The 27,348-nt window shown below is 37.3% G+C and overlaps 1 long non-coding RNA gene across 1 annotated transcript; it reads right to left on the bottom strand.

The window, feature by feature from the left end:
- Positions 1-769: 769 nt before the first annotated feature.
- LOC117071143 lies at positions 770-27,348 on the bottom strand. Its single transcript, XR_004432155.1, has 2 exons — positions 27,304-27,348; positions 770-1,158 (listed from the first exon to the last, which is right to left on the bottom strand). It is a non-coding gene; the product is annotated as an uncharacterized LOC117071143 (long non-coding RNA).

Here is a 27,348-nt window from a genome sequence, read left to right on the forward strand (position 1 = left end):
TGGAATGAATTATTATCATTATTATTATTACTAGTATTTTGACCCTTCTTACAGAATCACACCATGCAACTCTTATTCTAGAGAGCATGAATCCACTCCCCAGGCCAAGTTGTGATTGCTTTATCTGAATTTACCTGCAGACTTGCTGGGAAGTTTGTATCTTGGACTCTGCTGACTGTGCTAAGGAGATTTATAGGAGCCTGATAAATAGTACTTATATCACAACAGACGCTTTACATTTCTGCCGTGTTGGAATGAAATTTCCCGGCCAGAGCCTTTTCTAAGGCCATTTTTTATGTCAAACTGCAGTCAGTCTGGAGGTGGTGTTGAAGATGGTTATGAATGTTACAGAGTGAGCGAGGCAATGCATTAGCAAAGAATTTCTGTGAAAATGAGTATAAAGGGAGGGGTCTTGGCTCATCAGTACAAGCAGGAAATCCCCATGAAGAGGCTGATTTCACTGGCAAATTTAAATCTAACCTATAACAGACAAAAATGTCTGTTAGATGCTTACTACCTTCAATAATTACACAAATTTACTTTCCCTTGGTCTTGTTGTCTCATCGCATTCATATTTATGTTGTTATATGTATATACATCTTCATAAGCCAAGCCAGATTTTTTTTTGGAAATAAACAATAGTTAATTGATCTGAGAACTTGTGATGGCAAACATAGAGATTCAAAGATATTTAGAAGAAAGCAAGACTTGTCATCTGTGATCTTTGCTTTCTTCTCTTGTAAAGATAGATTAATACCTGGCCTATGAATTCAAAGAAACAGATAAGACTTTCTAATGTGAGCCAAAGTGGTTGTTTTGTATAGTGTTTTACAGTAGTTCCTGGGTAGATTTCCACCTCTTTTCTTTTGTAGATTTGCTACAAAATTTTAGCTCAATCATCCAATGAGACAATGTAGTTTTTGTTGCTTGTTTTGGTAGCAGGAGAAAACAAGGAAAGAGGCAAGAGTACCTCCATCTTTTTTTGTGTTCTTTTTCTGTTGTTTATTGTTCAGTTTTTGTTTTGTTTTGGGGGGACTCTGAAACTCCTCTATTACCCTTTTCCCTGAAAGATACAGAAAGGTGGGGATATCCATGGTTGTAGCAGAACAAGTAGATTCCAGAAAGGGGCTGTATATTTCATTGACCCATTCTTAATTCCTAGTGGCAAAGAAATAAATGAGAGAAACACTTTGAATGTAGGTTCTAGTGCTCAGTTCTTAAGTCTAAGTCTTTAACAGAAACACCTGAACTCCTTCATCAAAAACAAAGATTAGAAATATTTTGAATATCAAGATTGGATAAGAAGCAGCATTTATACCACTCTCTTGAAAGAACCACATGACAAATCCAACTGATTAGGAATTGTAATTGAATGGAGGAGGGAACTATTCCCATTGTTTACACTCTATCAGTGACCTGGATGCTACATGAAATCTTAATAAACAAAACAAGCAAACAAAGAAAATCCCCACTTGTTTATGTATCCATTCATTCTTTTTCATAAGTTGACAGAGTTGGGCATTCAAATTTTTCAGCATTAGTTTAAGAAGTTTCATCTGTAAAATTATGTATTTAAGACAGAATGCTACATTTCTCTTTTATTCATATTTCCAAAATTTGTCACATATGGAAAGCTTCAGTTTTTCAGTAGAATTCTTATTTATTATCAAAGACAGCTTTTGTGAGGAAAGCAACACTTTTTTTTTTGACAAACTCAATTTGTTTGCATATAAAATATAATGTGAAAATTAATATTGTACTGTGTTTGCAATACTGTGAAAATACTGGGATCTTATTTTGACTAATTATACATCTTAACTTATCCTATAATGAAACATTTAGCTGAGATGTAGTCTTGCTTTGCTCTTTCTTTTAAGTAGAGGTGTGAGTTTTTCTCTTTTGGCTGTGTTCCATTTTGTGCAATACGATTGCATTTTCTTTTAAAAAGTCCTCTGCTTCAAAACCAACTTTCACTTTCTTGTGTAGAGTTCATATTCACTCTGGAGAGGTTTGCAAATCATAATGAGATGACAGCTTTACAAAGAGCCATGGGATTCTTTGAGATTAAAAATAACAATTGGATATTATACATATTAAGGGTTGCAAATTATGGCCCATGCCGAATCTGCCCTGAGGCCTCTTTCTGTTTGGAACTCAAGCTAAGAATAGTTTTCATATTTTTAAATTATTTTAAAAAAATATTTTATGATACACAAAAATTATATGAAATTAATTATCAGTGTCCATAAATAACATTTTATTTGAATACAGCTGCACTGATTCATTTACATATTGTTTAAGACTTTTGTGCTACAACACAAAAATACTTGAGTAGTTATGACAGAGACCATATGGCCAGTAAAGCCTTAAATATTAATTATCTGGCCCTTTACAGAGATATTTGCTGACCTTGGTCTCTCTCTTTCTCTCTTTCCTTTTTATATATAGCTATAGATAGGTAGGTAGATTTATGATCTATTCATCTATATATGTTTTATCTGCCTATGATCTAGCTGTATCTACATCTCTATATCTATGCTCTATCTGCATCTATTTATATCATAGCTATCAAAGAGACGGAGAAAATGACATTCAATTAAGAAATATAACTGCCATTTAATCTCAAATGTGCTTGGACATATTTATACTAAAATGAGCAAAATTTATAGTAATCAATATCTTGTTCTCATTTATTCTTCATGTGAAAATAGCACACAAATAAAGACAGAAGATCCATCCCATTTCATATGAACACATTATCATCCCATCTTCATTTACATAGCTATACCACCTCCAGGCAAAGATGAGCTTTGCACTATTAGGCAGATACTGAAGTAAAAATAAACTTCTTTTCAACATGTGATTTTTTCAGCTATCATGTCTTTGGCTCACACAGACTCATAAAAAGCTTTAAATTTACTACATTTCTAAAAGGATACAGTTTGTGCAGTCGGTAACTGTCACATTCTATATAGACATTGGTGAAATACACTCACAAAGCAAATCAGTTATTCCTCTCCTTTGCCCAGAGATGGAAAATCATTCGATCTCATAAAACCTTCTTATTTTATTTTATATTTTTATAGCTAAAGGTATGAAGCTGAATAGTGACTTGGGTGGCATTTGTTGCTTTTAAAATGTCTTTTCTTTAATTTTAATGTCAGCATAGCAAATGGAGAACCACTATTGTTTGTTGCTTGATTATAATCACTTTCCTGAACTAGGAAAATCATAGAGAATGTGTGTGTGTGTGTGTGTGTGTGTGTGTATGGGTGGGTGGGTCTGTACAAAATAAAAATACAGCATTTAATTTACATGTAGTTTGGGTTATAAATTGTGAAGAGGAGAAAAACTTTTGTTATTTTTTTTAAATCAAGGTCACTGAAGAACTGTGCATATTAGTACTTTAAGTGGATGGTGCTTTCCAATTACAATTAATAATAAAACCTACTTAGATTTTAAAAATAATTGTTTTGCTAGCTAATTCAGGCTAATGTCAAGATAATCCAATCAGTGTAGACATTTAACCATCATTCAATTATTTTAACTACAACGATGTTACAGAGTTTGAAAGGCAAGTGCACATTACATTTCTGCTAAAATAAACACTTCCCATTTCTTATTCTGAAATCACCTTGCAGGCAGGCTTACATAATAACAAGGACTCTTTGAAATCATTATTTGCTCAGTGTGCTATTAATAATAATCTTTTCATGTTGAATGAATTGAAGATGAAGATCTACTCTTTAGCTCTGACAGTTAAGTGTAATCTTTTAAGAATGTGGGCAAGAGGCAAGAAAGGAAACATGGGGATTTACATTTGTGAACAGTGCTGATCCTGAGAAGACATACTCATGAGGCACCATGAGCAGAGCCTCCATGTAAAGTCAGAATTGCCCTTCCTGTCTACACAGTTAGTTCAACTAATCTTACTGGGGGGGCCACACATTGTCTCTATTTCATCACCCTTTCCCTCTACTCACTAGACTCTTCCTCTCTACCCACAAACACTACAGGACATTCTTTATTTGAATACAGTGAAACTGACTCTGTAAGCTGCGCCTTCCTTACTGATAAACAACTTTATCCAATGTTAGGTCCTTTCAATTTGTTTCAATTTAGGATTTTGAAATAGTTTGAATGCTGTTGGAAATGATACTTTCTGTTATAGAAAACAATCCATTGGAACATTATTCTTGAATGAAAAAAAGGTTATATATTTCCTCTTAAAATAAGATGAATTCCTCTAAAAAGTAATTTTGTAGGAGAAATATTAAGAAACACTATCATCTGAATTTTCACAACATCTCGTATTTCCAGTGTCCTGCTAAATCTAAAACAGATTCTTTTATTTTCTTTAAAAAAAATTTAAAAAGAACAAGTGTCTTTGCAAAACAGGAAAAAAAGTATTGACTTAAACATACAAAAAATTACTGCCTTTTTAAAACCACTTGGATACATGTGTTTTAATAGTAGATTTGTTTACATCATCAAATTCTTTCTATCTTTGCTATATTGGTTTTTCAAAAGTAGACCCTAAATATTATTCCTACTAAGTTTCAGAAATATACAAATAGATATAATATTTTCTGTCCTGAACTGTTAGAATAAACTCTCATGTGATCATATAAACACCAGCCACATTCTAGTTCAAAACGCTTTGGAATTGAAAAGCAGTTTTCAGTTCCTACTTGTAGGTGGGTGATAAAGTCTTTAGGCTTGTTAGGGCTAAAAGCGCCACACATTTTGAAGATAAATTAGTTTCATTTTTGTTACTGTATTGCCAGCTTCTCTTCCAAATTACATTTTTAATAAATTTGATCTATAGCCATTTTGAAGGGTGAAAGCCCATAAACACATCTTTCTGCTTTAATTGCCTTTATAAAGCACTTACTCAAAAGGGCAGTTTTTCTTCCCAATAGTACCACCAGTTTTTGTAAGTGAATCTGCCTGCCTCTCAGGATAAACTGAAACTCACTGCTAAAAATGAATCCTGTACTGTGGGGTGTTAATATATTCGTTCACACACATTGTTATTGCAACAAAAAGGAAAAAATTGCCTTTTCAAGGAGGTTGTATGACATTAACAGGTAACATTTATATTCCAATTTATTTACAATTATATTCTACATATCATGGTCCCATTGTCAGGTCAATCGCAGGCAGTTAAAAAACCACACCCTTTGTCATAGAACAACAGGCTTGAGCAAGTTTGCTACTGGGCACTGAGCCACATGAATCCATGTATCTTTCTCTTCTCTATTTGTGTGTACACTCCTCCCTGGGTGATCTCATCCAGAGTCATGAACTTGCATTCCATCTACACACCCATTCCTCTGTCGTTTGGATCTCTACTCTCATCTCTCCCTGAGTTCAGACTTGCACCGCCTACTGGCTCTTCACTTTGACCGGCTAACTGATGCTCAAATTCAATGTATCGAAAGCAGAACTCTTAAGCCTTCCTGCAACCTGTCTTCCCCATCTCAGTCCCTAGCGTCAACATTTCATACTAGGGCCCAAAACCTTGTAGAAATCTGTGACTCCTCTTTATCTCCCACATTCCTCATCTATTAGCAACTCCAGTGGTCTCTAACTGCATAATACAAACATGTACACACAGAATCTGACCATATCTCAACATCTATTCTGTAACTACTCCAATTAAGCCACAATCTTCTCTCACCTGGATGGTAACATACTACTGAAGGGGTTCTGTGGCTCTGATAATTCTCTAAACACCGGCTATAGTGAAATATATTCACATATTTTAAAATATGAAGTAGGTAATTTCTCAGCCTTGCTCAAGACTGGCCAATGGTCTCTGTCACACTCAGAATGAAGTCCAAGCCCCATGGGCTACAATGGCACATGTGAGGCAATCCTTACCTTATTGCTCATCTCACCCCAGTCTCCCCCTCATGCGTATTGCTCTAGCCATGTTCACTGACCTTCATGCTTTCTGTGAACAAACCAAGCCCACTCCTGCCTCAGGCCTTTGTACTTTCTCTTCTCTCTGTCTGGAACACTCTTTTCCTGGTTTTTGGATGGCTCACTTTCCTACTTCATTCATATTTCAGCTCAAATGTCAATTCCTCCGGAAGGCCTTTCCTTTCTAATCTAGCATCTTCTACTCCATCTGTCACTCTGTAATTGTGCCCTTATAACATTTTTTTTTTTCTACGTAGGTCTTACTGCTCTCTGAACTTTCATTATACTTATTTATTTTTCTATTCATTTATGGAATTTTTCTTGTCTCTCCCAGCAGAAGGTTGGCTCCATGAAAGATAGGAGCTAGTCTCTTTTCTTCCCCACTGGATCCCTTTTGATTTCTGCATCCTTTGAAGAAACAAATAAATCTTCCCACATAGGGATATTCGAGTCCACTGTGGTGTAGACAGCCACTAGGTATGGGATGTGGAAGATGTAAAGTAAACTCAGACACTGAAATACTAGGCCCAAGTCAGCAGATGCACTTCCTGCCTCAGTCACGATTTCCTCAGCAATTGCAAGAATGTGGGAGGGGAGAAAGGGGGAAGTAAAGAAAGAAGTGTTGAGGCGTTGGCATTCTGGGATGAATACTAAGAATATGTGGGGCAAAAAAAAAATTGCTGTGAACATCTCACTTCCAATAACACATAAGAAAGCAATTGAGTCAAACTGGAAAGTGAAAATCAGAAATTCATGATTTTTAAAAAAAGTTTCTGATTTCCCATACAAACTCAGAAGTCATTACATTTTAGCAGTTGTAAATATTGCTAGGAAGCATTTTAACAATGCAGACTTTTGAGCCTCTGGGATTTGGGTTTGTTCTCCAGAGGATTCCAACGCAGGTGGTCCATGTACATGTTTTGAAGAATGGGGACTGGGAGCAGTGAGTGCTCTAAACTATTTTATTTCAATAAAGAAAGGAGAAATATTTTCTAGCTTCCTTTCGATGCACAATAAAAATATATTTTTTTCACATATTTATTTATTATTTTACTTTAAGTTTTGGGTACACGTGCAGAAGGTGCAGGTTTGTTACATAGGCATACATGTGCCATGGTGGTTTCCTGCACCCATCAACCCATCATCTAGGTTTTAAGCCTTGCATGGATGTCTTAATGCTCTCCCTCCCTTTCCCCTCCACCCAACGACAGGCCTCAGCGTGTTATGTTCCCCTCCCTGTGTCCGTGTGTTCTCATTGTTTAACTCCCACTTATGAGTGAGAACATGCAGTGTTTGGTTTTCTGTTTCTGTGTTAGTTTACTGTGAATGATGGCTTCCAGGTTCATCCATGTCCCTGCAAAGGACATGAGCTCATTCATTTTATGGCTGCATAGTATTCCATGGTGTATATGTGCCACATTTTTTTTATCCAGTCTATCAGTGATGGGCATTTGTGTTGGTTCCAAGTATTTGCTATCGTAAATAGTGCTGCAATAAACGTACGTGTAGATGCACAATAAAAATATTTTTAAGATCGTCTATGAAAACATCAATCTTGGCTGATTTATTTCAACTTATTCACAAGGCATTATTTTCATAAACTTATAATCAATTTTCAAGAATGTCATTAAAACAGTTTTAGCATTGCCTCAGCCCCTCCATTGGTGAAAACTAGGACGATTATGGCATCTATATCACATGATTATTCAAACATGTTAAGTGATGGAAACACTTAGAAAAGTGCCTGGCCTATAGTAATCTCAGTAAATATAGCAATTGTTATTATTATTACTAATTGAAATCATGCTCTACAAAACTTTTAAAGTTTCATTCATTTGACTATAATCTTAATTGGTTTACAACAGCTTTTGCTTAGGGTATAAACTGACATCTAAATTTTTATACATTCTGGTTAGGCACATAAATATTCTTTATCAGAAAAATCACAAAGTTTACCTCAGTCTGTGTGATAATTAACTCAATTTTAATCTCTAAGGGTGAACTGAAATAGGTATTTCTTTTGAATCCACACTGCTAAACTTTTAAAAGTCATGAATTTTTACTGTAAAAAATCAGGAAATGCAGAAAAATATTACCTATAATATAACCTGTAAGCCACTAATATGTTCCATGCAAAATGTCATCTTATGGTGTGTATAAATTTTTTTGTTGAAACAAAGTCTCACTTTGTTGCCCACTCTGGTGAGCAGTGGCACAATCAACTCACTGCAATCCCCACCTCCTGGGTTTAAGCAATTCTCATGCCTCAGCCTCCTGAGTAGATAGCACTACAGGTGCCCGCCACCACGCCCTGCTACTTTTTATGTTTTTAGTAGAGACAGGGTTTCACCATGTTGGTCAGGCTGGTCTCAAACTCCTGACCTCAGGTGATCCACTCGCCTGTGCCTCCCAAAGTGCTGGGATTACAGGCGTGAGTCACCGTGCCCAGCTGCATAAAAAATTGTTATAAAAGTAATGCCAAAACTTTACATATTTCTTATTTTTTTCAATAAAATAGACTTAAAAATTTATTCTGTGTTAATTTTCACTTTATTAATCTCGTTGTTCAATTATGTGACTCCTGGAAATTAAAAAGACGGTGTGCCTTTATAGACAAAGTGCAGGCACTTTTTCATCGGGGGAAAAAAGGAAAGTACGGTGCCCTGATATAAATCCGTCAGTGTGCCCTTCCAGGATTCCTCAAGGAATGAAAATTTTCCAGGTATACGATCCCCAGAGTGATCTTTGAGTGAAGACAGCAAGTGTGTCCTACCTAGAGCTTCCTAATGGAACACTTTAACGATAGCTGCTAGTTTAATTATGCGCAATGCGATAACATTTGAATAGCGGCAAAAGAGAAGTCAAGTAATACTTAATCTGCTTTAATTATGTGTTATTTTAGAAGGGGATATTTTCTTAACAGGAACTCTCACTCAAAATTGCAGCTTTGTGCTTTTAGCATAGATACTTAACGCACAGCCCAGTTACTGAGTAGTCACGTGGTCAGACGTACCTTTGCATAATATTGTAGAGAATTTTCTTTTAACTGACAAGTGAGCGGAAATCATGCCAACATTTCTTTCTTCCTTTTAAAAAAATTGTCGCAGGCTTGTGCTCTACAGACAATACACCCATCCTTCAACTATACAGCTTCAATATAATTGTATTTCCCTTTATTTCTCACTTTTATGTCTTTGTTTTGAAAGGCAATGGTGTGTAGATAAAAGCTTACGAGTAAGATAGACAGTAAATTGAATTTCACCTCTGTTTGTTTTTTATTCTGTTTGTTTACTGTGTGACCTTGGGCAAGTTGTTTAACCCGCCTAATTCTCAATTCTCTAATGTGTAAAATGGAGAATTGAATTTTATATTTTATATTTCTGTTATATATTTATAATTCTGTTGTGAAATTTGAATAATAAGAAGCATAGAGATCATCTGTCACCTTATGCTGTCTCAATATAAGTCTCTTTCCTTTCCTTTTATTGTATTGTACTTTTCTGCATATTTCGTTGTGTACTTGTCACATATTTTAAATTTCCTCATCTCTTTTGCTTTCATTATTTCCAGGATGATCTCAGCGACATAAGATACATCTGGGCCCATCCGACTTACCAGTCTCTCACTCTCTTTCTTTTTGCTTTTTGTTTTTTCATCTTTACATTTACTTTCTTTCAAATCGAACATGTTTTTTCTTTGGAGAAAATCTGAAGGTGTCATATACAAGTACATAACAAACAGCTTCACCTCAGTCCCTTATCATTTTAATTTATTTTTTGTCTTCCTATGGTGATGGCTCTAGACCTGATATATAACATATTCATATGTGTTCCCAACTTATCTAACAAACCATCTCCTTGCAAGTTTTTCTTGACCTAAATGGTACAAAACAGCCTTAGCTATGTTCTTTGTCATGATACCAGAATACAATCCACTGAATACCTTATGGCCCAGGACTGCATGGGCCACATCCTGCCTCTTGTCAGACTAGCATCTTTTCCTGGAAAACCAATTTTATCAGGACAGTGATGTTTGTCACTTCTAGTTCTTCATACGTTCTCAAACATCCTTTAAAAATATGATCACTGCATTCTTTTATTGTGTTAGCTATTTCACTGTTATTTATGATTTTTTAGCTGAGATAAGGTATACAGTTTAGGGTCAGTCCACGGGGACTGAGGACACCCCTCTTTTTCAACTCACTGGTTATCCAGTCTCCAGGTTGTGGAGTGAGGTCTCACATTCAATCACTGGATTTTTCATCTTGGGCTTCTTTTCTGTTTTTGAAGCCATATAATTTTCTTTAAATGTCTTTTCTTAAAATTGAAACAGTTAAATTACCCAATTTCTTTTCCATATTTTTTTTTCCATCCATTTGCACTCGAACCCATCAACCTCTCCTCTCTTCATGAACACAGTAAGATGTTTTAGCATGCGCCTTCATTTTTGCCTTACCCTCCCTTTTTTCTTTCCTTCAGTTTGACTGTACCAATACAAATGGCTCTCATTTTGCTCTCTGATTTATGCGGTAATTCCTCATCCTTGTTTTCCCCTGACTGCTCTCATTAAATGTATCTCAAACTAAAAATATCTTCAGGCTATGAATTGTTTGAGCTTCATTTCTTCTTCTCAGAGTGCTTCCTCTCGAACTTTCTCGATGGACTCCGATGTCCTGACAAAGGAATAAAATTTTTCACGCCTTGGATATTTCTTCTAGAATTTGAATCATCTTCTTGTTCTGTAGGAATAAGGTTATCTTCCAAGTGTATTTTCTAATATATGCAGCTTTTATGGAAGATATTAATGATTTGAAAAGTTGAACTTTTCTTTTTCTCTGACACATAAACTCTCACAGTCCAGTGACTCATCTTTTAGAAGTAATTTTTCAGCCTTTCTGCAGGTATATATATGTAAACATTTTAAATTCTGTATTTGTTTTAGATTGGTTCTGTATATTTGCACCCTTTGTTTAGTTTTATTTACTTTTAGTCCTCTCGATTTTTTTTTCTAAGTAAATCTTATATTCTCTTTAAATGCAGCTCTTTTTCTTCTTTAAGGAAAGGAGACATATCCTTAAATAACCTATCCATTTGTATTTCTTGGTGCCATTGTCTGAGAGGAAGAGGGGGCTGCAGCATTTGCTATAAAATCAAATCTCTCTTTTTCCACAATTGACATCCATAATCATCCATCTCAGAGTTAGTTCATTTACCTCTGAAATGTTTACATGCCCCGTCAGCTAATGTGATGGTTGCAGATATACTCACTCTCAGTACAGCTATTTCCCAATTTCCAGACTCACAATAAAACAAGTTTATTTCGTTTGAGTTCCAAAGGCTGTAACTCTAGCTTCTGCATTTTAATTATCTGTTTTGATTATCTTATTTTCAATTGTGATGTGCTCGTATTTATCCTTCAAGATCTTGTGCCAAGCCTCTTTTTTCCTTTTCATGATTCCTCATAATCCACAGACTTATAGAAACACAGTATTCCTTCCTGTTTTTCTCTCTTTTGTTTTGAATTTGAGTTTCATTTATTTTGGACTTTCCTTTGATTTATTTAGTGATAATTTTGTCCTTTCCCTTATGTATTTTCTTTTTCCTCTATAAACTTCCCCCCAATTTTTGTTTCAATGTACACATTCTCTTTCCTTCTACAAAAATCTTGCTTTTTCTTCTTTTTATTTCTACAGCTCTTGATCATTACTAGGTACTTCATTTACTTGTCTTTTATTCTTCTTCCACTATTATGATTTAAATTATTAATTTTTAATCATCTCCTCATCTCTACCTAAAGCTACTTTGAATAATTTTCCATATCAATTGATTCTAGGACTCAATATTTTCGTTGTGGATAATTTTATTATCATGCGCTTTTAGGAATTTTCATAAACACTTCCCCTTCATCACAAAAATTACAAAAGATACAATAACAGCTTAGCAGCTAGTATTATGCAGTGCCTAATAATGTTTAGGAAGGGCTTAATACTATTTATGAAAAGCTTTCTATATGCCAGGCCCTCTGCTATGTGTTTTACCTGGCAGAATTCTCTGACTCAGCTACTGTTAGCCTTTCATTTTGTAGGGGACAAAACTGAATTTTGCAGAAGCTATCCAAGTTAGGGTTTAGTTTGCTGAGGGTCACACAGGAGTAAGAGGCAGATCTAGTATTCAACCAGCTAGTCAGACTCCAAAGTCCCCCCCAACCCCTGCCTACCCCTGCCAGGAATAAATCTTCCTCCCAGAGTAAGCTTTATTTAGGCGTCATTATAGTGTGGGGCAAGACATGAAATTAAAGGCCTAGAGAAATCACTTGGATACTGTGATACAGGCCAGACAGCATACAGTGGTGAACACATTCATCCAAGTGGTGCCGCTGCCCTTCTTCTCCAGCTGAGATCTGCCATGTGCTCGTGAGGATTGGTCAGGATTTGCAAGAGTTCTTAATCAGCCAAGGTAATTAGAAATCCAAGTATTTTGCGTGTGATGTTTCCCATTGGAAAAGTTGTATCTCCTTAAAAAAATTATATATCATGCTGGCTAACCAAAGACATCTGTATGTGTAATACAATCCGTGGAATTTGATACCTCCATTTAACTGACTCCTAAACCTATTATATCCCATGGATACCATTTTTCCTCTAGAAAAACATAATCAGGAATATGGTGCCTGTCACACCTCGATTCTCACCCTGAGAATATGCTCTAGAACCAATGAACTAGGTTCAAATCTCAGCTTTTCCACATGACATTATGCAATTTACTTAACCATTCTGTGCCTCTGTTCTTTGCTTATTAATATAAAAATAGAAATAAAATTGTCTGCATCAGAGAATTTTGAATAGTTGCCTTTAAAAATAATTTTCACCAGTTTCACTGGAGAGTGGGGGAGTAAAACTTCTCACCTGCCATGCCAACAGTCAGTTCACCATTGGGTTTTTATGAGGATTGAGTAGGTTAATATTTACATGTTTAATAAAATACTGGAAGAACAAGAATAAGAAAAGATCACTAGGCTTTAACTCAGGATCTCTGAAATGTGAATTGAAGTTTTTAATCCACTTGCTACGTAACCTTGGGAGAGTCACCTAAATGCCATTTGTGTCCTCATCTGTAAACATATATTTTGTTTTGAGAAATATGTGTGTTATCTTATTATCTCAAGGTGTTCGAGGACCTCTCATGTCTATTCACAGAAGCCAAACATCCCATTTTCCCATTGTATAGTACAATGCCAGCGCCTGAAGATGTTGCTCTACATGGTCAAAGGGTGAGCATACTGCAGGCAACCAAAGGTCAAGACAGATTGACAAGATCCCTCCATACTGCTGTCACTATCCAGCTTACCAATAGTGCCTTCCTAGTAAGTGTCTATCTGGTCTCAGTAAAATAATACAGAGTCACACAAAGGACATGAGCTTTTGGAGCAGCCTTATGCACACTGAGTTCTATTAATGATGTGGCTATAAAAGGAGGCTGAAGTAGTCATGGCTGAATGTTAATTTAACTACAGCCATATATAGTGCAGTTTGGAGCGTAGGAAGAAAAGGTATCCTATTAATATCTATGAGTGTGTTAGGACTCCCATGTACCAGTCAGGGTGAGTGACATAGCAGTCCTAAAGAACAAACTTTATGAGCCACAAAGTGTTCTTGGAATTGAAGATCTGGGAAAATCATGAATATTTCCCCAAGACTCTTACCTTTGAGAATAGCAATACTGTTCCATAGCATAGTGCTTGATATTATTTAAGAATTAATTTTAGAATGGTTTCTTCTAGTTTTATTGATCAGAGGCTGAAGCTGCTTGTTTAAAAGGAATTGTTCGAAAGTGTCTAAGTTGAAGGATTGAGAAAAGTCTTTTGGGTTTATGTTGGCTAGGTCAATGAGAAATAGCTCAACAAGACAGGAAGATAAGAGAAGACCACACTTCGTTAACAAGACTTTCTTTGGTCGCTCATCAACTTTATAATTATTGGAGTCCTCTAATAACATTTACCTTCTGCTTTTCTTTCAGCAGGTTTTGCTTCGTATTAAACTTACTTATTTATGTGTCCTCAGATTGTGTGTTGCTTATAGTCAGAAAATGTCTTTGCCCTAGAGTTTCTCTGCACCATCTAGCACAATGTCTTTCAAGTGTGATGAGTATAACTGTTTGTTGAATGAACAAAAATACACGTGTCTTTACACAGGTACACATATAGACTCATCCTGAGACATTACCTACTTATGTTCCACTGATCTCAATATGTGTTTCAGTTCATATGACTCTAATACTCTAATTTCTTTTAGAATAGGTTGAGCCTTGTTTAAAAGAAGAGGGGGTGGTTACACCCCCCCCCCCCAACACACACACAGACTTAGCACACCCTTGGCAGAATTCTTGATCAGTCAAGGCAATTAGAAATCCAAGTATTTTGTATGTGAAGTTTCCCATTAGAAAAGTTGTATCTCCTTTAAAAAAATCATACATTGTGCTGGCAAATCAAAGACACATGCATGTGTAATACAGTCTGGGATTAGACACCTCCATTTAACTGACTCCTAAACTTCTTATAACCCATGTATACCATTTTTCCTTACCCCAAAGAATTCATCAAATCAAAATCCACAGAAATCTGAAGGAACTAAAACTTTTTAAATTCTGTCTCTAATTAATATTCATAGATCTATGGTTATACAATATTTGATTCCAAAGTCATTTAAAATGGATTAATGGAACAAAAGCTTTATGGTTACTAATAAGGACTAAATGTACATTATGATCATTAAATAATAGAAATTCCTAGAAACCTGATTGTATACGTATAGGAAAACTAATGCAAAACTACAAAGTTTCAAAGATGATTTTTTGAAAAAAAAAAAAATCTTAACCAAACACCATTTCCCTTGATAGATTTGCTGCCCATGGTAATGGAGTCAAATACCTGCAGAAGAACATAATCAAAACTCAAAGGAAAGCAAGGAGGAGCAAGTTTTTTAAAAGGAATATTGTTTGCAATCCTGTTGTTACTCATTCTTGTTGATAATTGATTTTGTGCTTAAATCTCATAAGAATAAACAGTTTTTAGCAATGCTTTAAATTCTTAGCGTTTTCTAGGAAGCGGTTGTGATCAGTGAATCAGATCTGACTTAATCTGATGAATGAGTATTCTTTTCAATAGAAAAGCCAAGAAGTGCTGGATACTATTCGAATGCTTCCTAAACCCTGTTTCAACACTTCTCAAATTGAACTTACTCTTTTCCTCCAGATATGTGCTCTTCCTTTTATGTCTCCTGTCTCCATCAATACATTGCCTTCCTTCTAATCACCAGAGCTAGACAGTCCTGGTTATTGTTGATACATTCTTTCTCATCCACAGCCACATTTAATAGATCAATTATCCTCCGAAACCTCTTTCCTGCCTTGCTTTTCCCACTGCCACTAGTTCAAGCCTTTGTCATCTTTTTCCTACTGCAATAATCTCTCTCTGGCCCTTCCCTCTCAATTCAACTTTCTATAATACCACTGGATTTATTTTCCTAAAACACTAATAAGCTTACATTGCTTCCCAGGTAAAAAAAAAAAAAAAGAAGAAATGATTTCTAAAAGCACAGATGTCTCTCCATTTCAATCTGGGTGCCAGCAGGCATATTTTGTTTAGTCCATGGTCTAAAATTTTTTTGATTGGTCAACATTTAATAATTTGTGGAATCAACTTATGATATTTACTGCTTTTCTTGAAAAAGAGCAACCAGCAATGGTAGGTTGGCATTTCTCCCTTTGGACTGATTTGCTGTCCCCACGTATTCTGCAAATGTAAGGCTTCTCTATGTCACTACAGTCCCCATCGCTCCCTGTTGTCCCCATGTCTCCTTAGCAATGACAACTTCTGTTGCTTTCACTTGTCATATCTTTTTTTTTTTTTTTTTTGAGGCGGAGTCTCGCTCTGTCGACCGGACTGGAGTGCAGTGGCCTGATCTCAGCTCACTGCAAGCTCCGCCTCCCGGGTTTACACCATTCTCCTGCCTCAGCCTCCCGAGTAGCTGGGACTACAGGCGCCCGCCACCTCACCCGGCTAGTTTTTGTATTTTTAGTAGAGACGGGGTTTCACCGTGTTAGCCAGGATGGTCTCGATCTCCTGACCTCGTGATCTGCCCGTCTCGGCCTCCCAAAGTGCTGGGATTACAGGCTTGAGCCACCGCGCCCGGCCCACTTGTCATATCTTTTTTCACTGTAGTTTTTCTTATCCCCAACCCGCTTCCTCCTACTGTATGAGAATGTCCATGTTTCTTAGCACAGCATTCAAGGCCCTTACATGTTGGCTTCATTATCCTCTCCTCATTTTATCTTCCTCTATATCCCACTTTGTATTTTAGCCATATTAGACTGCTACCTTTTCCTAGAACATGTATGAGCTGGGGGTTTCAGGTACAGATGGACTTAGACTGTTTGGGATCAAATTTCAATCTTGATTAGCTCTGTTATCTTGCATAAACTACCTAACCTCTCTGTGGCCTGGGTATTTCATTTTTGTAGTGGAGATGTTGGTTCCTGCCTTCTACAGTTATGATACTGATTTAAGAGAGTTAATACATAGGAAACTTTTGGCACTTAATAACTGCTCAGTAAATTTTAGGTATTGTTAATTTCCCACCAAATATTTTACTCATGAAGTTCCATCCGTTGAGCCTATCTTTTTTTGTTTTGTTTTTTGCCTGGTGCACTTCTACCTCTTTAATGGTCAACTTAAGTGCTACATTTGGGAAATGTTTTCAATTTCCCCCATCAGCATTAATGACTCCTTTTGTTTATGTAAATATTCATAGCCTAATTTGGTTATATCTCTTTTATGGATTTACCATATCTCCCACTGGATTTTCAACAACTTCAAGGAAAGGAGCAGATCTTACATGTGACTTTATGTTCTGAATATCTAGATTAGTGTTGTAGAAATAGTAAATGTTCAGAAAAAGTATTGCTTGAAGAGAAGTGAATTTATGAGCTTGTCTTTGATGAATCAAGTAATTAGAAGTTGAGTGATCTTAAAGAGAATTATGTGCAATTCACTTACTGGAAAAGTGGGAAAAAAAACCCAAATAGATGTGGAAATTAAGTAATTTTACTATGGACAATTAATGAAGTAGAACAAGGACTAGACCACCAACACCATCACTCTGAACTTGCACTTCTGTTTTTTGTTTGTTTTTAAAGAAAGGTATTAATGAGGAACCCCTACATTACAATAATAGTGGGGTCATGCCGGCAGGTCTCCTGGAAGGTAATTGTCTGCCAATGTTATGCCAGCAAACCACATGTCAGGATGAAGATGGTGGCAACAACCATATTGCTGAGGGACTATAATTTATAAGGTACAAACTTGCCATTGCCAGCATCTCTTCTGTGCAGCAGACTTGTACCATCTTCCCACTCTTCTCAAATCACTCATTTATATGCTGCCCTTATTTCCACTCAGAGGACATGAGCTGGGGAGGGAACTTGAGGGTAGGGAGCCTTTTTCAATCTATTTTGTAGCTCCAGTATCTAGAAGATTTCTCAGCAAATTATAAACACTCAGTGGATTTTTTTTTTTTTCAGTAAATCTGTGGAACAAAAATCTCAAGAAGTAGAACACGGAGCTATGGAGATAGATCACAAGATAGACTCAACAATTTGCTAGGCTCATGTAACGACTTATTGCTGAGGACTCACTGCTGTCTGTTCATAACACTTATCTTCGTTTCTTTATACTCCATACTGGACCCAATAGATAGAAATGATTAATTCCCAGTAGAACTTTTCTATGTGTGCTCTAGGCTATTTTTTTCCACTTTCTATTATAAATTTAGTTTGCCACTACACCCAATTTTTTTCTTTTCCTGCTGTGGGCACTATTACAATACCTAAAAACTCTCAATTTAAGTAGCAGTTTGGGGTTTCTCCCAAAACTAAGAGCCAGCATATAACAGCAAGAGGAGATATTTCAGCAGTAGCTGATCACAAAATAGATGTTAATCTTGAGACCACATCTATATCTTAAAGTGTTCTTGTGCACATAGGTTAAAAAAACGCATCCATGTAGGATGGTTAGATTCAAAAGCCTAGAAGGTATAAGTTTAGAGAAACTGCGAGTACTGAAAAATTTAAAAGAAATTGGAACCTCAAGGTTTGAGTGGAAAGCCTATTTCTTTGCAGAAGGCAGGGGAAGGTGGTGGGGGTTTGTGATTGCTTTTTATTTTCAGCCTCAGATGCTCTCATAAGAAAGAAAACCCAAGACTAGGTGAGAATTGTGTGGCTTCATTTTGTCAAAACATATTGCTACTTATAAGATTAGGGATGCTGCCAATAAAATATTTCTTCAACCCCCGAGGTTCTACAAGAATAGACTCTTGGATAAGATTATTGTTAACAGCACAAGTGTTGATATAGCCACGAGTTAATAGCTACTGGCAAACAGCAGCCTTTTTTGTTCTGTGTGAATAATTCTTCCTCTACTACTCTGCCAAACTAAGCACATTTGGTGTGTTTTCAAAGTGGCACAGAGGAGGTCAATTCATTAATCATTCTCAAATAGTGGGAAACATAGACTCCTGTCTAGGAAGCCACTGGAAATGCAGTCTTTTCTGTTTTCCATTTTTAATTAGTAGGTGATATTCTTTCCCTTAAAAATTTCTTCCTTCTTTGTCCTACTTCTTCAATGTCCTGTACATTTCTCATCTCTTTATGTGAGAATTCAAATGAACGGATTATTTTTAAGTAGAGAATTGAGTGGGATTTGATAAAAATAGGATATTTTGTTTTTAATCATGTTTTACTCTATTTACATATAGTGTATAAAATACTTGGCCAAAATGAGTTTTTCCAAATTTTACTCCACTAAAAAAGTCACTTCCTTGGGCATGATGTATGCTCAGTGTTGGGTAACCACACATCTATCTCAGGTAGATGGGACGTAGATGAAGCTAATTTGAATATCACCCCCTCTCCATCCTAGGCTAACCTCACAAGCATGGGATTTGGCGGCAGATAGACTTGGGTGGATGTCTGGCTCCAGTTCTTGCTAAATATGAGACATTGGCTTACAAAACTTCTCAAAGCTTTACTTTCCTCTCTCTAATCTGGGTCTAATTGTACAACCTATCTCTCAGAAGAGTTGTGAGGCTACATTTGATTATGTATGTCAAATATCTCAGCAGAAAGAGGAAATTTCCTCCTAGTTTTCTCCTTTCTTTCCTTCTCTCCCCTCCCTCTTTATTCTTTTTCCTCCTCTCTTTCTTTCTTTTCTTCCCTTTCCTTTCTTCATCCCCCTTTCCTTTGTTCTCATCTCCCATATCTGAAATGCATCCCTTTGCTCTACTTTCTCATATGAATTCCACTAGAAAATGATTCATACATATTTTAATTGATTAGGAGTCTGTAAACAAATGAAAAACAAGAGACTTTTTCCTCTAACCTGAATTCTATTTACATAGAAAATAAACTAATTTTTTAGTATAGAATTTTTTTTTTCCCTGAGGCTTCTAGCTGGAAAGGACTTCAGATTTTGGATGACACTGACACAGCTGGCTCTTTTGTTTGGTGGAGAGAATTATAGAGCTGAACACTGAGTGTAATATCAGATGGAATTCAAGAGCCTTTCCTCTCTGCTCTCTGGATCTCCGTGAAATATCCTGTTTGTTTTGAGGCTCAAAGTGAGTTCTACTCAGTAATTGAATGCAGAGCATAAAATCCTTGCCCATTTTCGATTTAAAGCTTCCAAAGCTGATCAGGCAACAGACCTCTGACATTTTGTTTGTTTTCATGTGAATATAAAACTCAAATATTTAATTGATTGTGTGCCTCTATAATATGTAGTTTGCCTTCATTTACAAGCATCTCCCTCCCTCTCCCCTTACCTGTGCTCTGAGTGCCCGGCTTTCCTGCAGTCCTCAGCCTTCTTTGCCTTCACCAAAGCCCACAGTACACTTGTCTAATCTTTTGCATGCTCATTATTCAGAATGGGCAAACAAATCCCCTTGGGAAAACACTTTTTAAATTTTAATTTTGTCTTATTTCCAGTGCTCCTTCCTGCAATTATCTTTGGTTTGTCAACATGTTTTGACTTCCTTCAGGTTGTAAATTTGATACATGGTCACATTTCTCAAAGTATAACGCCTGATTCTCTTAATGGTCTTCTGAGAAAGAATCCGAAAGTTCTTTCTAGTTAAGTTACATCCAGTTACTCGACTAAATATCCCAGGTGTTCACTGGCTTAGGTGCTAAAGACATCACCCTTTCACATTTCCCCAGAGATATGATACATACCAATTTTGGCTTGATCATCCAAGTAGGAATTGGACATCATTGTAAACAGTTGTCTCCAAAGAGACCTGGCTGGCCCATGTGTGACCCCAGTGTACTCTCTTGTTCTTCAATTGCCTTTAGGTTTCTCCAGACACTTCCTATATTTGCAGTTGATTTTCTTTTGTTTCTTCACCATTAGTTTCTTATGCCTATATCTGCTCAACTCTTTATCACTTTCTTTTCCATTTTTTATGAATATTTATGGCTTGTGCTTCTTACAAAGATAAGGCAAATATGAATAATCTTACTATTTAAGAAGCACACAAAAATGACAATCAATGGAAAATATAGCTCAGTCTAGGAACACAAATGGATTCTTTCATGACACCAAACACACTTGAAGGCAGGGCTGCAGTGCTATTCCCATCTCTCTGTCTAGACCCTAACACAGTACCAGCTACAGAGTAGGAGCTTTGTAACTGGTTAATGGATGGCTAATGGACTGCAGTGTGGATTCCCCTTCTTTTCTTAAAATCAGAACCTAACACAGGCACAGTGAGATGTTTGCTATGTAGGTGATGATTTCATGTTAGGACAAGATTGCCTTGATTTGGGGCAGCTTAAGGGATATTCTATACTTGGGAATTCAATTATACATTAATTAGTTAGAAAATGGTAGTCATGCACACCTATGCATTTAACACAATAATGGATCGGTAAAAATTTGTGGTTATGTGACGCTTCAGAATTTGGGATTCAGTCCCTATAAGAAGAGTCTTCAAAGGTAGAACAGCATTTTCAGTACTGAAAACCTCACGTCGTGGAGTTCTTTTGACTCCCCAGATGCTGGTCATAGGCCCAGGATTTTTAGCGTTTACACTCTCTAGCTGTAGAAACTTGAGGAACCAACCACTCTGGGCCTTACTTTTGCCATTCATAAACTAATAAACATTAAAAACTACCTAAATTAGATGATTTCCTTGGAAAGGTGTTTATATATTGTTTGATTTATTGAGTTATGGGTTAAGCATTTAGTAACTAAATGTGAAACATTTAGTTATGTGAGGCATTTAAAACAATGACTGGCAAATAGTAAGCACATAATATTAGCTCTTGTTGTAGTTATTACTAGTAGTAGCATTACTGAATCGGTGCCATGGGTATGTGGCCCACACAAGGAGAGGTATGCCTTGGTAATAGTTTCTACTCAATAATTAGGAAGAGCATCAATCCATGAGATAACTACATCCCTTTACATTCCTTATTCATAGGAGCTACACAATACTTTTGCAATAAAATGTGCCTTAAAAATTTTTTTTGGCATTACTTGTGGGGGATCAACACAACCCCCACCTTTTCCCTGCCATGTTCTTCCCAAGAACAGAAAATAGCTTCTAAACTCTCACTGTACTTTAGAAAATGCAAAGAGACTGTATTTTTCAGGCAAAATTATACATTTTCTGCGGCTTCTACATGTTTTCTGGTAGCTGTCTCAGAACCTACTGCCAGACTTAAGGACATTCTTGAGGTGGGTGCAGTAATGGAGGATAAAGCAGGAATGAAAATTCTCTGAGCGTTGCTGTTTGTGTGTGGTCCCTCCTTTCCCCAGAGCCCCACCCTGCTGCTCTAGGAGACTTGCCAATAGCATTTTACCAAAGGGAAAGAATCTCCAGAGTGGCATTTCCCTCCTTAAAATGTGAGAAAAATCTGCGTAGAGAGGAGAATTTCAGGGCTGATGGAAGGGGTGGAATGGAGGAGGTATTCTAAATTTCTTATTGTCAGTTTCCAAGAGACTCCTCTCCATTCTCATAAATAGCCAAAGTGCTCATGTAAGAAGGGGAAATGACATTCATTCAGCTGTTCATCAAACATTCATTGAGTATCCAAGCAATAAAATGCGGTGGCAAGAGGAAAAAAATGCTACACAGTCCCTCTTCTTAAAGTAGTGAGGAAAAGAGGAACTGTATAACTGAAACATAATAGCTGTCTTTAAAATATAAGGCATGAGAAGAGAAAGTCCTAGTAGGTCCTGCGTGAGGCAAGGAAGGTGTGAAAGAGGCAAGAAAGGTATGAAAGAGGCAAAGGGCTTCTAGGCAGAGGAACAACAAATTTGAAGATGGAAGCGCCTGAAGCAGCATAGTTTTTAGGGAGCTAAAGGTGGAAGCTAAAGAGGCCACACACAGGTGTGAGTCGAGAGGCAAGGCTGCACAGGTAGGCAAGGAAGGTATGTGTGAAGTTCACTTGCCATGCTAAAGCATTTGGGAGTTTTTAAAATTGTCCAGTGGGAAGCTATTAAATAATTTTAAGTAAGAAAAAAAAGTTAATTCTATTTTGCATTTTAGAAACATGATGCTAGCAAGAGTTTTAGGACCAGATTGTTTATATGAGTGAGTGTTTTGGGGGGCTTGGGTGCACTTAAGGATATACTGATCAAATAGTAGTGTATGCGAGTAATTCTACTGAGAAATGATATAGCCCTGAACTATGCCAAGAAACGGGGGATGCAAAAGATAAGATGGTGTGAAATGTGAAAAGGAAGTCCAGAATGAACATCTGATCCTCACCTGGGCTCTCAGGTAGATGGTGATGCTTATAACCTGATACAGAAGGGTGGGTTGGGCTGGGAGAGAATAGCTCCATTTTGTTCTTGTTCAGTTTGAGCAAGCGCTGGAACATTCACACAGGCAGACAGCAGACGTGCTTATCAAAAGCATTTTTGCTGCTTATTGGGTTATCAGGATGGACATGCATGGACGAATTAATGTGCTCCAATGTGAGCTGTAGAAAAATGGAATGAGCAATAAATTGAGTCGTCATATAGCCAGCACTGTATAGAAGGTGAGAACGTGGACCCTAGAGCGACAGTGCTTACATTCAATCTCCATCCTCGTAACTTAACAACGGTTCAACCTTGAGCAAATTGTTTAGCTTCTCTGAGTCTCAGTGTTATCTTTAAAACGAAGACAATAGTAGTATCTGCTATAACCCTGTTATCAATAGTGAATAAATTAATGCCTATAAAGTGCCTGGACCAGTGAGTCACACAAAATTAAGTAATAGTATTGTTAGAGATTTTTCCCTTCCTTCCTTTCCTTCCTTCCCTCCCTCCCTCCTCCCTCCCTCCCTCCCTCCCTCTCTCTCTCTCTCTCTCTCTTTCTTTCTTTCTTTCTTCTTTCTTTCTCTTTTTCTTTTTTCTTTTAAGATGGAGTCTCACTCTGTCACCCAGGCTGAAGTCCAGTGGTGTGATCTTGGCTCACTGCAACCCCTGCCTTCTGGGTTCAAACGATTCTCCTGCCTCAGCCTCCCAAGTAGCTGGGACTATAAGGGCGTGCACCATGCCTGGCTAATTTTTGTATTTTTAGTAGAGACGGGGTTTCACTCTGTCAGCCAGGATGGTCTTGGTCTCCTGACCTTGTGATTTGCCCACCTCGGCCTCCCGAGAGATTTTTATAATGAATGAGAAGGACCAGGAAATATTTTTGGTGGAGAAAACAAAAGCTTTAAGAAGAGCCTTATGGAGCCTGATCATTTAAAAGTAGACAAATAAACTGGCAAAGAAAAAAGGATGAAACATGGAGACCAAGAGAATGAACAAAAAGGTCTGGAGAGAATTATGGTATTGAAGCCAACAGAGAAGAGATTTTCTGAGAGTGTTTAACATGGGCAAATGCAGACACACGATTCAATTAAGGTTAAAAATTAGGAGTGTCTTTGGATTTATCAACATTAGTATTTTCAGGGAAGTGAGCCTGTTTTCAGCAAGAGGATCATGATCAGTAGGCTGAGAATGAATGAAAGACAAAGATGTGAAAATCTTTTCTATGTGGTGCCCTTTCAGGAAGCTTGGCAATGTGAGGGAGAAGGGAGGGACAGGTGTGTCTGGAGGGATAAGGAAAGCTGAGGAAGTATTTACATTATTATTATTATTGGTAATTTTTGTTGTTTTTAGTGTGGGAGAGACATAACTATGCTTGCAAGGGAAGAGGAAAATAAGCTTGAACATACATGAAAGAGAATATATCAAGCCAGATTCCTAATAAGAAAGAAGAATTTGCTTTCAGTGAGAGCAGAAAAAAGGCCTGGAACAGCTGCTTTGCCTATACTGTCCAACTGTCACCCGAGTTCCTGACAAAGTGCTAAAAGGCCTCACAGTCTCTGTTTTTGATATCAATGCTGTTTTACTATCTGATGTCAGTTATAGGTCAATCTATATTTTGCCTCTCCCTGTAATCCTACAGCTCTAGTCTGTGCTGCCCCATACGGTAGCCACGAGCTCCGTGTGTCTATTTATATTTCAATTTAATTAAAACGTCACGTTCTCAATTGCAGTAGCCACATTTTGAGTACATATATGGCTAGTGGTTTCTGCATTAAGAAGCATAAATACAGATCATTTTCCTTATAACTAAAATTTCTTGGACAGTGTTTTTCTAGGTGATGAAAGAAACGCCATTTCTCTTACTGGGGTTTGTCACATGTGAGGACCCCCTGATGCTGCTCATATCATTACTCTATTGACCTTGAACCCTGACCCTGAGCAGGGTCCTTGCTACCTGGCTTTCCCGCTGTGCCTGTGGTCTTTCATTAATTCTCTCTGTGGGACTCCTCTGTCTTTTAATCTTTCACAGCACCCTAGGTTCCCATGATTCTCTCTGAAATTCCCTTTTTATTGGCCACAGCTGCCTCCCTTGAAGAACATTGTAAACACCCTCTTGCCCACTGACCTTGGAGATACTATGTCAAACTGTTCTCTTTGTCCAACCCTGCAGTCCACCATCCGTTTAGTCCCACTTCATATTCAGTACCTCTCCTTACGCTCCTCCAGTTTTAAGTCAAAGGCTGCAAGCGAAGTTCAGGACGTGGACTTTGGATTCCGATAGACCAGCTGGTACAGCATTTTATGTGTGTAACATGGACACGGTTCTTAACCTGTTAGAACCTCGCTGACTTCATCAGTGAACTGGGAACAAAAACATTATCTGCTTCCATGCGTATTGTGAGCATTATGTGACACAAATTTGTCTGCTTTGTAGCGTGATTCATGCTAAACTGCACACTGTATTCTTTCTTCCTCCCTTCCTCTCTCCCTCTCCCTTCCCCTCTTTTTTTTTTTTTTTAAGTAATGTCAACTTTTATTTTAGATTCAGTGGGTCCATGCGCAGGTTTGTTATATGGATACACACACACACACACACACACACACATATATATGATGCCGAGGTTTGGATATGAATGGTCCTGTCATTCTGCTGGCAAACATAGTACCTAGCAGTTAGTTTTACAACCCTTGTCCCCCTCCCACCCTTTCTCTCTTTTTGCTCTCTTCTCCTCTGTCTTGAGTGTGTCCCCAGACTCAAGGTGTCAGAGGTTATATTTGACTGTGAGTACAGAGGTCTTGTAAAAACACATGCACGCATGTTTGTTGCAGCAGTATTCACAAGAGCAAAGACATGGAATGAACCTAAATGCTCATCAGTGATAGACTAGATAAAGAAAATGTGGTCCATATACACCATGGAATACTATGCCACGAACAAGGAACAAGATCATGCCCTTTGCAGGGACTTGGTTGGAGCTGGAGGTCATCCTTAGCAAATTAATGCAGGAACAGAAAACTAAATATGGCATGTTCTCCCTTATAAGTGGGAGCCAAATGATGAGAACACAGGGACACGTGGAAGGGAACAACACACGCTGGGGCCTTTTGGAAGGTAGAGGGTGGGAGGAGGGAGAAGAACAGGTAAAAAAAACTAACAGGTAGTAGGCTTAATACCTGGGTGATAAAATAATCTGTACAACAAGCCCCCATGACACAAGTTTACCTATGTAACAAATCTGGACATGTACCCTTGGACTTAAAATAAAAGTTAAAAGGAAAAAGAAATTCTTATTAGTTGTCCAGAAATGCCTAAACAACCATACTAGAAGTCAAGTAGCCCTCATCCCTGCTTCCAGGTGCATGTACTCACTGCAGTCTTGCAATTTAAGCTGCTGTTTGCTGCATTCACTGTGTAGGCGCATCCATAGACAACCGATTGCTTGATTTAAACTGTGTTTCTGTCTGAATATAATCTTTACTAAAGCCTCTGGAATCAACAATTATTCATGTAATTTTCAAAAAAAAAAAAAAGTACAACCAATAGCCCTGTTGTTAGTTCCTTTCCACAGTTCTGACTTTACATATGTTCAAGTCAGAATATTACTGAGCATAATCCAATTGCATAAAAAAACATATTTCAGGCCAGGAATGGTGGCTTATGCCTGTAATCCCAGCGCTTTGGGAGGCCAAGGCAGGCAGATCATTTGAGGTCAGGAGTTCAAGACCAGCCTGGCCAACATAATGAAACCCTGTCTCCACCAAAAATACAAATATTAGTTGGGCATGGTGGCGCAAGCCTGTAATCCCAGTTGTTCGGGAGGCTGAGGTAGGAGAATTGCTTGAACCCGGGAGTTGGAGGTTGCAGTGAGCCAAGATTGCGCCACTTCACTCCATCCTGGGTGACAGAGTGAGACTCCATCTCAAAACAAACAAACATATTTCATAGAGGATCAATGGATACTGTTTTGTAATAATGTGTCTTCTTAAATGTTTTCCTCCTTTTTCATATTCCTGGTGTCCATTTTTAAGCTAAGTAAATCTACACATGGCTTAAAATATTTATTTGAACATACACATAGACATTTGTTGATATATTTGTATATCATAACCTGGAAATGGTGACTGTTTCTGCTCATTTTTAACCTTTTCACATTTTGTGGTTTTATTTGGTCTCATAATTGCTTTGCGTGCTATTTAAAAACGAGAAAATATTAAGAAAAAAGTGTATAGCTCAAAGACAGCTCGACATATTAATGACTCTCTAACTTGAGGACCCCCTGAGTAACGTCAAAACCCATAGTATCATAAATAGTCTTATTGTAATGTGAACATAAATGTTGCACATAAAGTCATGACTCTTGAATAAGGCACCCTGTGAAGAATGTTCAAAGACCTACCATACTCTAATGGTAAGCAATACCAGTGCTAGAGTTATGAACATCTGTTTGGAACAGTTTTCCAGTAAGAACTGTTCCTTTTATGAGGAAAAATCTGAAGAAAACATCAAGTGCTTACCATTACATCATGCTAGAGATTTTCTACACCTCTGTAAGGAACAAG

This window comes from Trachypithecus francoisi, unplaced genomic scaffold, assembly GCF_009764315.1.
Source record: "Trachypithecus francoisi isolate TF-2019V2 unplaced genomic scaffold, Tfra_2.0 Lachesis_group3, whole genome shotgun sequence".
Lineage (NCBI taxonomy): Eukaryota > Metazoa > Chordata > Mammalia > Primates > Cercopithecidae > Trachypithecus > Trachypithecus francoisi.